Source organism: Lepidochelys olivacea (assembly GCF_965140295.1).
Source record: "Lepidochelys olivacea isolate rLepOli2 genome assembly, chromosome: 8".
NCBI classification, from domain to species: Eukaryota; Metazoa; Chordata; order Testudines; family Cheloniidae; genus Lepidochelys; species Lepidochelys olivacea.
This window is the reverse complement of record NC_140418.1, coordinates 5903451-5917281: the sequence shown is the minus strand read 5'-3', so window position 1 is coordinate 5917281 and position 13831 is coordinate 5903451. Positions and strand designations below refer to the sequence as shown.

Sequence of the window (13831 nt, the reverse complement as noted above, 5' to 3'; positions counted from 1 at the left end):
ACACACAGCTACCACACAGCTCTTTCTCAGCAAAGTACATTTATTCTCAGGGCAAAAGCATTACAGAGAAAATTATATATGTAAAAAACAATAAAAGGATTTAAATGCTCACTAAATATCCCAGGAATGCCCATTTTCCACATGTGGGGTGGGGGGTCTGGTAGGCCTACCTTTTTCATCCCTTCCCTCAAGGGCTGGGATTCCTCTAGGGCCAAAGGTCTTGTCTATTTGCGGAATCAAAAGGAAGACCCTGAATCTGTTTAAACTCTGCCTTTTGTATCTTGATCTCTGGAAAACCCAGTTTGCACCAATATAAGAAACCATACCAGGGACTAGTACCTCTCTGGAGTTGTTTACAGTTTTAAGGACTCTCCTTAGTTGCCCCCCCCTCCATACACATGGCTTTTACTTCTGGAGGAGCTGTGGTAACCCTCTCGCTTGGAGTAGAACACAATCATACATAATCCGTTCCTAAATTTAATACAATGGGCCTCAAAGGTACTGCATGGGGTTGAAATATCTGTCATGCATGCTGGTTACAGTTCACTGGAAAATGTTCATGCAAATGAAATTCTGATGAAAAATTGCAACAAATATTTTCAAAAGTGTTCACTGTTTTTGTTCCCATTTTCCAACCAGCTGTGGAGCTCATGTTTAAATGGACCAGGTAGGCTTTGAAATTCACTTTTAGTTAAGGCAAATGGGATGTGGTAAGGGAGAGTTGCCACCTTTGATGGTGCATTTTGTCTAGCTAAAGAAAGCACGCTGCAAGGCTGTGTGATCAGGGCAACAGTATCTCTCTTTACATTGTGAAGCCTGAAATGCACAGTGGGGTGAAAATAGGGAAATCATTTTTGTTAAAGAAAAGCTGAGAATTTTCAAAATATTTGGAATGCAGCAAAAATTGCAACCTCCCTATCCCCCCCCCCCCAAATAATAATGACAAGATCCACAGTTGTTTTATGCCCATGATTTTCTCTGCTTGCTGGTGTTATTTCCTTTAGGAGAATTTTGCTGCGTGCCTTTCAGTGTGACATTTTCAGTCTTCCTTATGCAAATTGTTCTAGCCGCAGCTTTGGAACAGCAGCCCATGAGATTACAAGGGTGGGCAGAGAGGATGTGCAGTTATATCAAGATGGAGGGTTTAAAAAAAACCCTAAACACTTAGTAGATGCCTACTGATCATGCTCTGAAGATATTTACTATGAATGATAACTTTTTTGCTTTAATTCCCCTTCCCTCCACAACTAAGCAAATGACCTTGGACTATGATGATGCCCAGTTCCAAGCCTTAGTCGTGTTGGCCGTAAAATGTTTTTTTTTTTAATAAATGTGATTAAAATGTCTTTTGCAATGGGAAAAAGGGCCATTCTCCCAACCCCCGCCCTCACCTCCTTTACCCAAAACCATCTGAAATAATTTTGCTTTCCCCAGAAATTCACCTTTGGGCAAAAGCTAAATCTCAATCCCCGAGTGAAATATTTTAGAAGGCTGGAGCACGCAAAAGCCATGGAGTTATAATGGAAATTGATTTTCATTATTGTGGGGGCCTGGCAGCCCCCTCCAGAATACAGGGAGAGAATAAACAGTAGCGTTGCTGTGTTGATATCTGAGCGATGGAAGGCACACGGCTGCATGGCAATCGCTGTATTATAGGCAGACTATACGGGTTTGAAGGAGCACAGGGCAGCATAAAGAAAGTTACTGCAATGGGAAAACATAGAAGTACGCAGATGATACTAATTTGTAGCGCTAAAGTGTAGGATGCAATGGGAGACGTCATGGCCGCTATGCTGGCTTGCAGGCTGCGCTGATTTATAGCAGAAAAGTGTAGCATACAGCAGGGGACCGTAGGGATGCAAATGATACTAATCTGCCAGAGTTGTTTGCATCTTATTTTTAAACATCCTGCGTAATCTCTTTTTCTCCCCCTCTGCATTTAGCAGAGCTAAATTCGCTGTAGCTATTCTCTGCTGAGGTTATTGAAACTCATTTTTCGAAAGCGCTGATGAAGCAGGGCCCTCTGCACTGCTGTCCTGGTATCTTTCAAGCGCCTTTCCCTGATTGCTTTTGTAAAACACCGGCCTTAATAGGTTCAGACCCCAAGGAATGGATCGTGGGTACTGTCTCTGCTGAACGATGGCCCATCTGCTTGCGTGCATGGCAGGCCTAAACGACTTCATTACCAGGCAATTCTAACCAGAGTGCAGCGGCAGGGTCGAGAGAGTCGCTTTGCAGGGCCTACTGCTATATTGCTGTCCCATTTGTTCCCATAGCGAGTGCCATTGTAACTGACGGCTGGGTCGTGCTCGTCCTGCTGTGATACTCTCTCATTAAGCTGCACATTCCCGGCAGCAGGCAACATGCACTCTGCATGCCAGCCTATTTCCAGCAGGGTTCGGGTGGGGACGGCTGCATCGTGCCACACCGGCATTGGGTCAGTTTAACATATTTAAATGTGAGGGGATCTGGAAGGTGGGAGGGAGTTGACCAGGGCCTATGAATGCTATCCACAGGGAAACTTCTTAAAGGCTAATGAGTGGCACGTTCAGGGAGCTTTCAAAATGTTAAGTCAGTTGTACCTTCAGTGTCTTTAAGATACAGAGATTCCATGAGAGGGGTTAAAGCTGCCAGGGGCACTAAGCTGCTTCCGTGGACTATACGGATCCCCACCCTGTAAAGACGCATGCCTGGTTTGTGTCTGATCTCTGTTCAAGTCCTTTGGGCCCACTCAAGATTGCCAATTTATCTCCCTCCCAGCCTCTGCGGCACCTCCTGCCACCCCAAGGCATACTGCAGCTCAGAGAATGCACCTGGATTTTTGACTGTCAGCATACTCAGCTAGTCCAGCGTTCAGTCCACCCACAGTTTTGCCAGTGTGTCTGGGTCCCAGTATGCAGCGCCCCCTGGTGTTCTGGTCGTGAGGTCCCATTCCGTCACAGCTCTGCCAGCGCACCCCAGTCCCAATCAGCCGCACGCCCTGGCACTGCAGGCCCGGGCGCCCGGGCAGTTCTGCTGAGGCCTCTCAGTTCTCACCTGCAGCAGTGTTTCGAGCACCTCCACCTGTCTTGCAAAGGCACCTCAATCATGAGAGCAGCTGGTCCTGCTATTTCAGTCCTAGTTCTGTTCTTGAAGGAGATTATTGAACTAATTTAGGTAGCGATCATGTAATGATGATGCTGTATAGCATTTGCATGGTGCCGGTCCATGTTTAGAGTGCTGATCCATCATTAACGAATTAATTCTCACAACATGCCTCCATTTACACTTGTGGTAAACCCAGGATGAACAGCTACAAAAGGGGGGGTAGTAATTAGTCCCAGGGGATTAAAAGGCCCCTCCCTATCCACTGAGGAGAGATAACCATGGGGCAATAAGGTTCAGCTGGAAAAGGGGTTGCTAGGGAACCAGTTAGGTTCAGCTGACTCCAACTGCTTGGGACCTTTTTAACCCCCCTTCCCCCCCATAGGAGGGAGAGAGTGAGGGGAGCAGGGAAGCTGCCAGTAGGCTGTTTGCAGCAAGATACTAGACTGTCCCAGTAGGGAGGCTGCCCTCGCTCCCCAGAAGGGAAGGAAAACAAGCACAAGGGACTGACTGAGGAAAGGAGTAGCAGGACCCTGTGCCACCTATAAGGATTCGCCTTGCCCCAAACCTGAGTCTCCCAGGCTAAAAAGGACTGAGTGTACTGAGGAGAACAAGGTATTTTGCCACACACTATTATCTCCATTTGCGGTTAGAGAATTTACCCAAGGCCACATGGGTTGTCCAGACCGGAGGCAGGATGAGAACTCAGGCATGCATGCGTTCTACTCCTATGCCTCTAAGCTAGGTACTGTTCAACCCATTGAACTCCATAGGCTTTGTGTGGCCCAGCTAAAAATGGAACCCAGTCTCGAAGGCTAACGAATGAATCTATGACCTGACCGAGCCCTGTAGATATTGCACACTTTAAAACCTTTGCTCATTCATTCACTGCTCATCCCTCTCTTGCTCCTGCTTGAGATTATTTGAAAATAAAATATGCCAGAGATAAATCAAACCAGGTTCTGGATATAGTCCCTGACTACTGGCAGCTGGGGAAATTGATTAAGTTCTTTGTCAATTTGCTTTCAAGTGCAGCTAACCGCAGGTCCAGTGGGGGTGATTTAGGCCTAATGAAATGTTCAGGATGAAGAAAGGAGAAGGTCATCTCTGTGACTGAAGGGGGGTGCATATCCTTCTCCTGGCACAGTGCAGGGAAAGCTGGTTGGCCTGGTGCAGAAGATCCTGTGGGACACTCATCACCTCTCTTTCCCCTCACATATCAGTGCAATATCTGGGGAGCAAGGAGTTGTCCACCTAATGAGACATCAAACTAGGGCTTCTTCTAGGCCTTTTACAGGTGGTTCTGGAGGAGGTGAGAATCAGCGATCTCATAGCACCTTTCGGAGCACGGAGAGATTCACCCAGTTGGTGTGGTCAATAGTCCTTCCCCATAAACAGAAGGTGACAAGCCCAAACCCATGTGTCAGCTATTACTAAGCAGTAGTGCCTTATGCATCTGCTCAGGACAGCCCTTTCACTCTTGTTACGAATTACACCTGGTAGGACACGCATACCTTAACACTCTCTGCGTTCAGCTCATCACTCTGTGCTGTGCTTTGGGACACCTCTAGGGGCTCTCAAAAATCCATTTCTGCTTTACTCTTCCTGGCGTGGGTGTCTCTCTCACAACTCCCCTATTCACTCTTTTGTACACCCCATCTTCTGAGGGCCATTACCACTGTACACTTTCCCATAGCAACAGGGCTGCTCCTTGCCTCAGCTAGAAGGGGGGTACAAGAAAGCGAGGGTGGGGTACTCTGTTCCTCCCAGAGCCTCGTTGTATTGCTTCCAGCTTCAGCTGGCCTAGGAAATCTAGGGATGATCTTTTGGCTTGTCAAAATTCTTACCTTGCTCTGTTTTTACTATGGCTTGCTTCTGTGGCTGCCTCCAATAAACCTCTTTTGTCTGCACTTGGTTTCCACCTAAGTTCCTTCATGGCTCAACGGTTCCAGAGGTTTAAGTTCATGCTCCCTGGTTCTTGTATTTGACACAGCCTTATGTATCTGTGTAACATCCTTTCCCTCTTGAGGCTCTCCTGAATTGTGCATTACTCAGTCAGGTCACCTCTGAATCTTCCTTTATTCAAAGGATACCGGTTCCCTTTCTCGAGCCTGTGGTTGTAATTAAAGTCCCTGACTCCCTGAACCAGCCTGCTTGCTTCTCTGCTGCATCGTCTGCACCTCCACAGAAGACCTTTTGAGTCTGCTGACCGGAGTTTAACCGGTTTCTAAAAGTGGCTTTGCAGGATGTTTTATACATTGTGCGGAGCCTCTGAGATGCAGGCGGGCGATGGGCATTTTTCCTTCCCTGTTTCCTGGCTGTGGATGCACTATTTATTTCCAGACCCCAGTGGAGTCAGCAGAATGTCCAGTCACTCTCAACAGGAAGTGGGCCTCGCAACCCCCATTCTGCAAAGTTCTAGACAGAACATTTTTTACCTGGGGAGAGGGGTTCAAGTACAGATTTCTCCAGTGTCACCCATTGGTGCTGGAACTAGGGGTGCATTGGGGGTGCTGCAGCACCCCCTGGCTTGAAGTGGTTTCCATTATATACATGGTTTACAGTTTGGGTCAATGGTTCTCCGCGCCCCCACTATCAAAATTGTTCCAGCCCCCGTGAAGCATCCCGAGGAAACCTGTGCCACTTTGCTCCTCTCCTTTTGGTGTGCCCAAACTGTCGGGGTTGCCTGGGGAAAGAGTTTTACTGTCCTTTTGTGGCCTATATTTATTAGGGAAAAGGAAAGCAAAGGAACACTGGCCAAGATGCGCTATTGCTCACAAGGTGAGACAGCTACCAGAGCTGCATCTCATTTGAATGAAGCAGTGCAGTAACCACACTGCAATTGCACTACGAGACAGCAACAAATCTGAACTAACGTCACACATAAATTCTTGCATAGGGCTTGAACCCACCACTTTCTCACCCACCCACAAGAATGCTACCGATAAAGGGCCTGATTCAGATCTATCTTACAACCCACTTTAAACTGGTGTAACTTCATTGACTTCAGTGAAGTGACTTCTGATTTACGCCAGTGCAAATGAGTGGAGAATCAGCCTGTCCGACATTATTATGATGTTACAATAATGCCACAAAGATCCCAATCAGAATCGGGGGCCCATTGTGTTAGGTGCTCTACAAACTCTGCGTGGACATGCTTCCTGACCTAAGAAGTTTAATCCATTAATTTATTAGTCCTATTTTTTATTAAACATTGACTGTACACATTTAATAGAAGTGATTGAAAATCAGAATTTTCATTCTGTGGGAAATTCCAATTTTTTGATGTTTGTTTTTTGTCCCAAATCAGGATGAAATGTCAAAACATTGAGTTTTTTTTTATTTTTTAAAGTTTTGAAAAATGTGAAACCAGAAATGTCTCCATGATTCATTCTGGCTGAGTTTGACATTGAACAGCGGTGGCCTGAGCTATGCTGGTACCTCTTGGGAGTTGTGGTTCAGGAGTCTTCTGCCACCTTTGTCCATGGCTGGACTACATCTAGCATGATGCATTGCAATCTCCCATGATGCATTGCAGTGGGTCAGCCAAAGGAGAGGGTGGTGCATCATGGAAGATGTAGTCCTGTCATAGGGCTCGACCCACTGGGGAGGATGGGGGCACAAGTCACCCGGACTACAGCTTCCATGAGGCTCCATACAGCACAAACGAGACACAGATTAATGCAAAATAGATGTGAAATCAAAAGTGATCGAAACATTTCAGCAAAATCTCAGATTTATTGTGGAAAATTTCAATTGTCCAGTAACCACTTTCTCTATTGGAAAACAAAACAACATTTAGATGGGAAAACTTCTGCCCAGCTCTAATATTTAAACCTAAAGAAACAAGATCAGCATTTGTTCATCTTACAAGCATGGTTTTTTTTTCCTCTTCAAATTTTGCATGTTTCAGTCATACTTATTCTTTGATCAGTACTGGGGGTCTAAAGGTCCTTCATCTTTGTTTGCGTCCTTAGTATTTTATTGGCTGCCAAAGTAGCTCTGCTGACTGGCTTATATTTGGTGTTAGAGAAATCAAAAGGTTCTGATGTGTTACCCGAATTACAGTGACACATGCTAGGGGTTATACTGGAACAGAGAACCAAGTTAAGGCTCTCCTTCACAGTCTCCCAGAACAGTATTATCATTGTATGCTCCCAGACCATGTGTAACCTGTTTTTTTTTATTCTTGGACCATTTCCAGCATCTATTTGTAGCAAAGAGACCTATTCTGTGACAGCGGGCTAGAGTCCAATATGCACGATGGATGAGTTTAAATGGAATTGCCTGTGTATGTAGGACCATTGTTCCATCACACACGCTTCTGAGACTAAAAATCCAGCCTATGAGAGTTTCTTATCACGTGCACTAACTTATTAAAACATACATTTGTATCCTATGAGGTTCCAGTTTATAAATAGGTACTGTACTGCAGGAGGAGAGTTTCCTATTGAATTAATAATATAGACCAGGCTGAGTGGTCCCAAGTCAGGGTTTTAAATTTCTGGGATATTGTAACCCCATTTAACTTTTACATTGAATTGTCATCTCAATTTGGTCCTTTGGCATTATTGACCCCATGTAAGAAGAAATCCCCATAGGATTCTTTTAATCATTGACGTTCCCATCTGCACTCAACCCTGCTGCCTTTAGAATCGTTTTGCACAACCGGCAGCTTCTTGTGGGGTGAGAATCGGACGGTAAGGGTGTCACAGGTCAGGGTGTAGGAACGTTGTCAGGGCTGTGTGAGTGTTAGAACTGCAGGGCATCAGTAGAACTGCATAAGGGTCCCCTTCTGAAATGACTAAGGGTCCTGCAGGCCCTGGCTGGGGTTCATCGGTCTGACTGGAATGGGTTACCTAGGGAGGTGGTGGTATCTACATTTGTCAAGGTTCCTCCCCCACTCTGAATTCTAGGGTACAGATGTGGGGACCTGCATGAAAACCTCCTAAGCTTACTTTTACCAGCTTAGGTTAAAACTTTCCCAAGGTACAAATTAATTTTATCTTTTGTCCTTGGAATATCCACTGCCACCACCAAACTCTAACTGGGTTTACTGGGAAACGTAGTTTGGACACGTCTTTCCCCCCAAAATCCTCCCAACCCTTGCACCCCACTTCCTGGGAAAGGTTTGGTAAAAATGCTCACCAATTTGCATAGGTGACCACAGACCCAAACCCTTGGATCTGAGAACAATGAAAAAGCATTCAGTTTTCTTACAAGAAGACTTCTAATAGAAATAGAAGTAAATAGAGGTAAAGGAATCACCCCTGTAAAAATCAGGATGGTAGATACCTTACAGGGTAATTAGATTCAAAACATAGAGAATCCCTCTAGGCAAAACCTTAAGTTACAAAAAAGATACACAGACAGAAATAGTTATTCTATTCAGCACAGTTCTTTTCTCAGCCATTTAAAGAAATCATAATCTAACATATACCTAGCTAGATTACTCACTAAAAGTTCTAAGGCTCCATTCCTGTTCTATCCCCGGCAAAAGCAACAGACCCTTTGTTTCTCTCCCTCCTCCCAGCTTTTGAAAGCATCTTGTCTCCTCATTGGTCATTTTGGTCAGGTGCCAGCGAGGTTACCTTTAGCTTCTTAACCCTTTACAGGTGAGAGGATTTTTCCTCTGGCCAGGAGGGATTTTTAAGGGGTTTACCTTTCCCTTTATATTTATGACAACATCCTTCAAGGTTTTTAAGGTCAGGCTTGACAAAGCCCTGGCTGGGATGATTTAGTGGGTACTGGTCCTGTTTTGAGCAGGGGGTTGGATTAGATGACTTCCTGAGGTCTCTTCCAACCCTAATCTTCTATGACTCAACTTCTTCCCAACTTGAGCTAGTTTCTCAAAGTAAAATCTGAGTGGCAACTGTGGCCTAACCCACCAGTCCCTTCTGCCAGCATTCTCTTTTGCTGTGCAACAGCTATGAAACTAACGGCTCAACCTCCTTTCTGCCGATGAGAGCCTGAATGCTCCCAGCCCCACGCAGTGCACATATCAGGCTTGTACTGTCCCTCAGCCTGAACACCACCAGCAGATGTTTCTCTGCAATGCAGGGTTAATAGTAGGCAGACTAAGCCCTGAAAATCCCCTGGCAGTTCCTAGAGAATAAGATTTAGATCCTTGTATAAAGTCGACTTTCATTAAACAGGCTGATATCCAGTAACACGCTGGAGTGTGCAGTTAGCTGAATTTGTGAAACTTTCAGGTGGGTAATTGGAGGGACACAGTTCTCTGTCAGAGTAAAAACCATGCCAGTGCCCCAAGGGAGGATGATTCTTCATTACAGATGCAGAAAAAATAATCCCTACATATTCAGATCCGTGTACGTAGTGATGGGGATGGGTTAGCAGTGTGATTTCCATTGGGTTCAAAGGGAAAATCCCTGAACAATTCTGAAAACAGACTCCTAAATGACCGGCAGAGAGGATCTGAGTCCTTTAAAGACTGCAGACATAGACACGTGTGAATACACACACAGCATATGGGCCTAACCCATCACTCACTGAAATCAATGGAAAACCTCTCATTTACATCCAACGGTGTGGCTCAGTCCTGGGTTACAACCACGGAGTGAGCACTACAGCCAAGAGCAGGATGCTTCCTCACTCCTGGGCTGGCTGTGTCCCTTGGGGCAACTTGGAGCAGCCTAAAGGCTGCTGTAACCTCTGCCAGTAGAACTAGCCAATCAGGATGGCAGCTGGGGTAGGGAAGCCCAGCCCTTTCCTGTGGCCATGCCTGCTATGCTGGCAACAGTGGGTTGTGGCATGCCAGCTGCTGGGCTGGTTCTATGCCAACAGAAGTACCCCTACGACCAGGATCTTCCCGCGGAGCTGTGCTGGGTGGCAACCCTGCACCAGAAGATCTCAGCAACAGTGTATCCTCAGAAGCAGCTTGGGTCAAACCAGGAAGGAGCTTAGCCTTCCCCAGAACTGGAGCCCAAATGCAGCCAAAGACAGTCTGAGGTCTGAAAAAGTTTGCTTAAAGGGTTATGGCACGTCTTCCTGCACTGTCTGGTTCTGGCTGGGCCCAGAAAGGGAAGAGGGGGAAAAATGTTCTTGAGGGGTTTGCAACCTGGAGAGAAGCTCAAAATCCTGGAAATCTGGCGACGACAGAATCTTTTCTCTTGAGATTGCCAGCCCAGCTTTACGGGATCAAGAGGTGCCCATAGTTTAGGCCCTGATCCTCCAAAGAGCTTAAGCCCCTGCTTGACCCTGACGCATTTGAGTAGTCCCATTGAAGTCAACAGGGCTACCACGTGCTTACAGTAAAGCATACGCTTAGGTGGTTTGCTGAATCCAGGCCTCAGAGAATCCTACAAACTTCTGGATGCTTATCTGGACTTCGGACCTCCTCCTGGCCAGTGTTGAGTGGCACTAAATACCTTGTAAGAGTAGCTTAGCAGCTGTCAGGATTGGACCCTCTCTGCCTTCCCCAACCCTTTCTGGAAATTACCAGTTCCCTACATTAGCAGTGGAAGCTTCGTGCTTTCCAGAGGAATATTTTAAACAGCTCCAGCTGGATTTTCCCTGGATTCCCCTTTGGTTTTCTTCTTTCTGCTAAAAATGGTGATACTGAGTTGATGCTCCCTTGCTTTATTAGACCAAAGTCTAGTTAAAATTTACTAGGAAAACCTCATTGGTTTGCAATGGAAGTGCTTTCATAACCTAAGGATTGGCCTATATGGATTGCAGTGCTTACTCACTTGAGGGTTTTGGAAGGCAGTGCCTTCCAGCAGGGTCTCAAGGAAATGAATTGCCTCTCCCAGTGTAGTCCTGTCTTGTGAGCTGAGATCACTGGATGCCCAGTTACGGTGTGGGCATTCCATGGAGATACAGTATCTGCGGGGAAACGGATGCTTTTGTTTGGAAAGCAAAAGAAGAGGAGGCAGTAATTAAATAGGGTTAAAATTATTAAAACGTTAATGATTCCAGTTAAACAGAGACTCACAGATAGTGACATCCCCAGGTGACCTCTTGGTCAAGTTTGCTCTCTGGCCAACGGAAAGTGCCAAAATACACCAGCCTTTGTTTGGTTTTTAACATACAGAGAAAGAAGCAATGGAAAGGGCTGTGAGTAATTCACAGCCCATGGAAGTCCGTGGGAGCCTTTTCATGGATTTGATGGGCTTTGAATTAGACCGTTGGAGCAGGAGGGAAGTTATTGGTTCCAATATGCCAATGGATGGCTGTGAGTAGTGACTGAAGATCATTAACGACTGGTGGTGGCCACATCACCATCACAGTTGGCTCCCTTGTTAATAGCTTGAGCAGGCATGCCCAAGGATTGACAGGACCCATTCCCTTCTCTTCCCTAGCAATGGCTCCTCTGGGTGCAAAGTTGAGGGAAACTTGATGGAACGGCATATGGCACAGCTTGTGTTGCTTTCACCGTGCTTGTTCTACAGAATAATAGATCGCGCTGCTCCCAGAGCAACAGGACGCTGAGCCTGACTGGAGCTTTCAGGCTACTGCCGTGTTGCCAGCTCTTGAAATTCAATCACAAGTCTCGCAATTGGGGATGTATTTCTTAAATGAGAAACGCAGTTTCCACATACAAAGAAGCAACTTTCTAGCCCTCATGGTTGCAGAGAAAACTTGAACGTGTGAAGCCAGTGTGATCTAAAGGCTCAGAACCCAGAAGAAAAATAAAAAGAACCCAACATTCATGATTTAAAAAAAAAGAAAAGTAGAAAGGACAGCTCATGATTTTTGGGAGCCTGATTTGTGATTTTTGAACACGGGAGGGGGGCAGCTCTGCAATCACATACCAATAATAACATACTGTTGCTAGCATCACATTCACCTCTCAGCATGGTTTCACTGTTGCTGGATATTTCCCCCTGGTTTACAGCTGAGACAGGAAGCAGATGATTTCCTGAGTTAGCGAGACTCTTTGGGAACAAGCTCTTTTGGCAAAGATATAAGCCCCCTTCCTCTTCCCCCCCCACTCCCTTACTCATATTTCATCTAATGAAACAGGTACTTTAGCTTCTTCTGAAAAGACATTTATCATTTCTTCATCTTTGATGGTGGAGTTTCCCCCGCTCTTGCTCTCTCATTTTAGCTTGCCCGAGGGGGCCATGCTACCCTTTATTAGCTGACACGTCAGTTCTGCAGCTGGAAATGACACAAATGGAATATGGCTGTAACTTATTTACAGAAATATTGTTCTCCTGGTGCAGCCATATCTTCAAATAATCAAGCAAAAGGAATAAAAATGTCATAGATGGGTGCCAGAGGAGCCGGCGAAAAAACAGACAGCGAGAAGCAGTGACAGAAAGAGGGAAGGGGGAAAAAGAGGAGAGCGAGATGGAGGAAAAAAGTGAAGAAGGAAGAGGAGATGTGGAGGGTGGGGAGTGAGGGGAAGAGAATATATAATATCGCTCCTGTGTCTAAAAAGGAAATCGATGGTGAACCTAAAAGTGTAATGACTGTCCTCTGTGCCCATTTACTTGTTAAGGTCTCTGGGCCTTATTCTCCCTTCACCTACCCTGGTGTTCTTCAGGGGGAAACCTTCACCTTGAAGTCAATGGTGTTACCCAAGGTGTGAGTCATAGGAAACTCAGGCCCTCTGTCCCTCTGTTCAGTTTCTCAAATCTAATGGACTCCGAATGCTTAGTGCTTCTCACTCCCCATGGCCCTGGGTTGTCCCCTCTATGGGCATATCCACAGCATGAGGTTCAAGGGGTGTGTAAAAAATCTCCTTTAGGATCCTTTGCAGAGTTGCTCTGTCTGGGATGAGGGTTGTCCCCAACCAAAACGGCTCGTGAGGCCTGCTCTTCACCCTGGCAGACCAATCCACTCCCCATCTCTGATCTCTGGCAATGTGGCTCAAACCTGGGGTTGGGTGCAGGACCCAAGCCATATTATCTCTTCTGCGTAAGCTTCATGGGGCTGGAGGAGGGATAATGTGTGGGGTCTCAGCCTGCCCCGGCACTGCCCCATCTCCCTGCTCAGAACTTGGACCTGTCAAATACCCTTGGGAGGAGGCTGGGATAATACTTTAGGGGCAGCTGACCCTAGCGCGTCCATGTGGGATCATATGTGGAGGGTCCCTTCTCCATGCATAGCTATAGGGGATGACCAGTCGATGAATTGCTCGCTTTCGAACCCATCCTACCACTGCAGGGGTCAGGAAAGACTCCTTGAGAACAGTCCTATTCATGATCCAAGAACAATGGGCTGATTCACATCTCCTCACAACCCCAGGGACTACAATGTGGGTTGCCTGAGGGTGCAGGCCAGGCCAAGATCTGGCCCAAAGTTCCCCATGGCAGCTCTTTCCAGTTGAACCCCCCCGCAACCCCCGTCGTATTCCAGAGTACGTAGGGGGCCTTGAATTTCAAGGTTTACTTTGGTTTGGAAACAATGGGCCTGATTTGGACTGTGTAGAGATGCACTGGCAAAGCTGTGGAGGAAGAACCTTGCCCAGAACCTGCCTGTAGCATCCCTTGAACTAACTGATGCTGTGAGCCCAGCCTGCCTCTCAGGAGCACTAAAATGCACCCATGAAATACTAATAAAAAGTCAAATACCCCGTTGATCTGTTACCCCCTCACAGGCTCCACAAGCGCTAAGCCTGTAGCTCTGTCCCTTTGCCAAGGAAAAGACATCTTGCTGTGACGCTGCAGGAGGGAGACATTAGCATTTGGGAAAGTTCTGCAAGGAGCATTTTCGGTTCTCCATTTCTCCCCTCCTCCAGCAGCCTCTAAGCCTGAGACAATGGTGATAACAGAACGAT

The 13831-nt window shown here is 46.4% G+C and overlaps 1 long non-coding RNA gene across 1 annotated transcript in view; it reads left to right on the top strand.

The window, feature by feature from the left end:
* The window catches only part of LOC311525470, a 147309-nt gene that overhangs the window by 81766 nt on the left and 51712 nt on the right, over positions 1 to 13831 (top strand). The gene's annotated exons all lie outside the window — the stretch shown is intronic.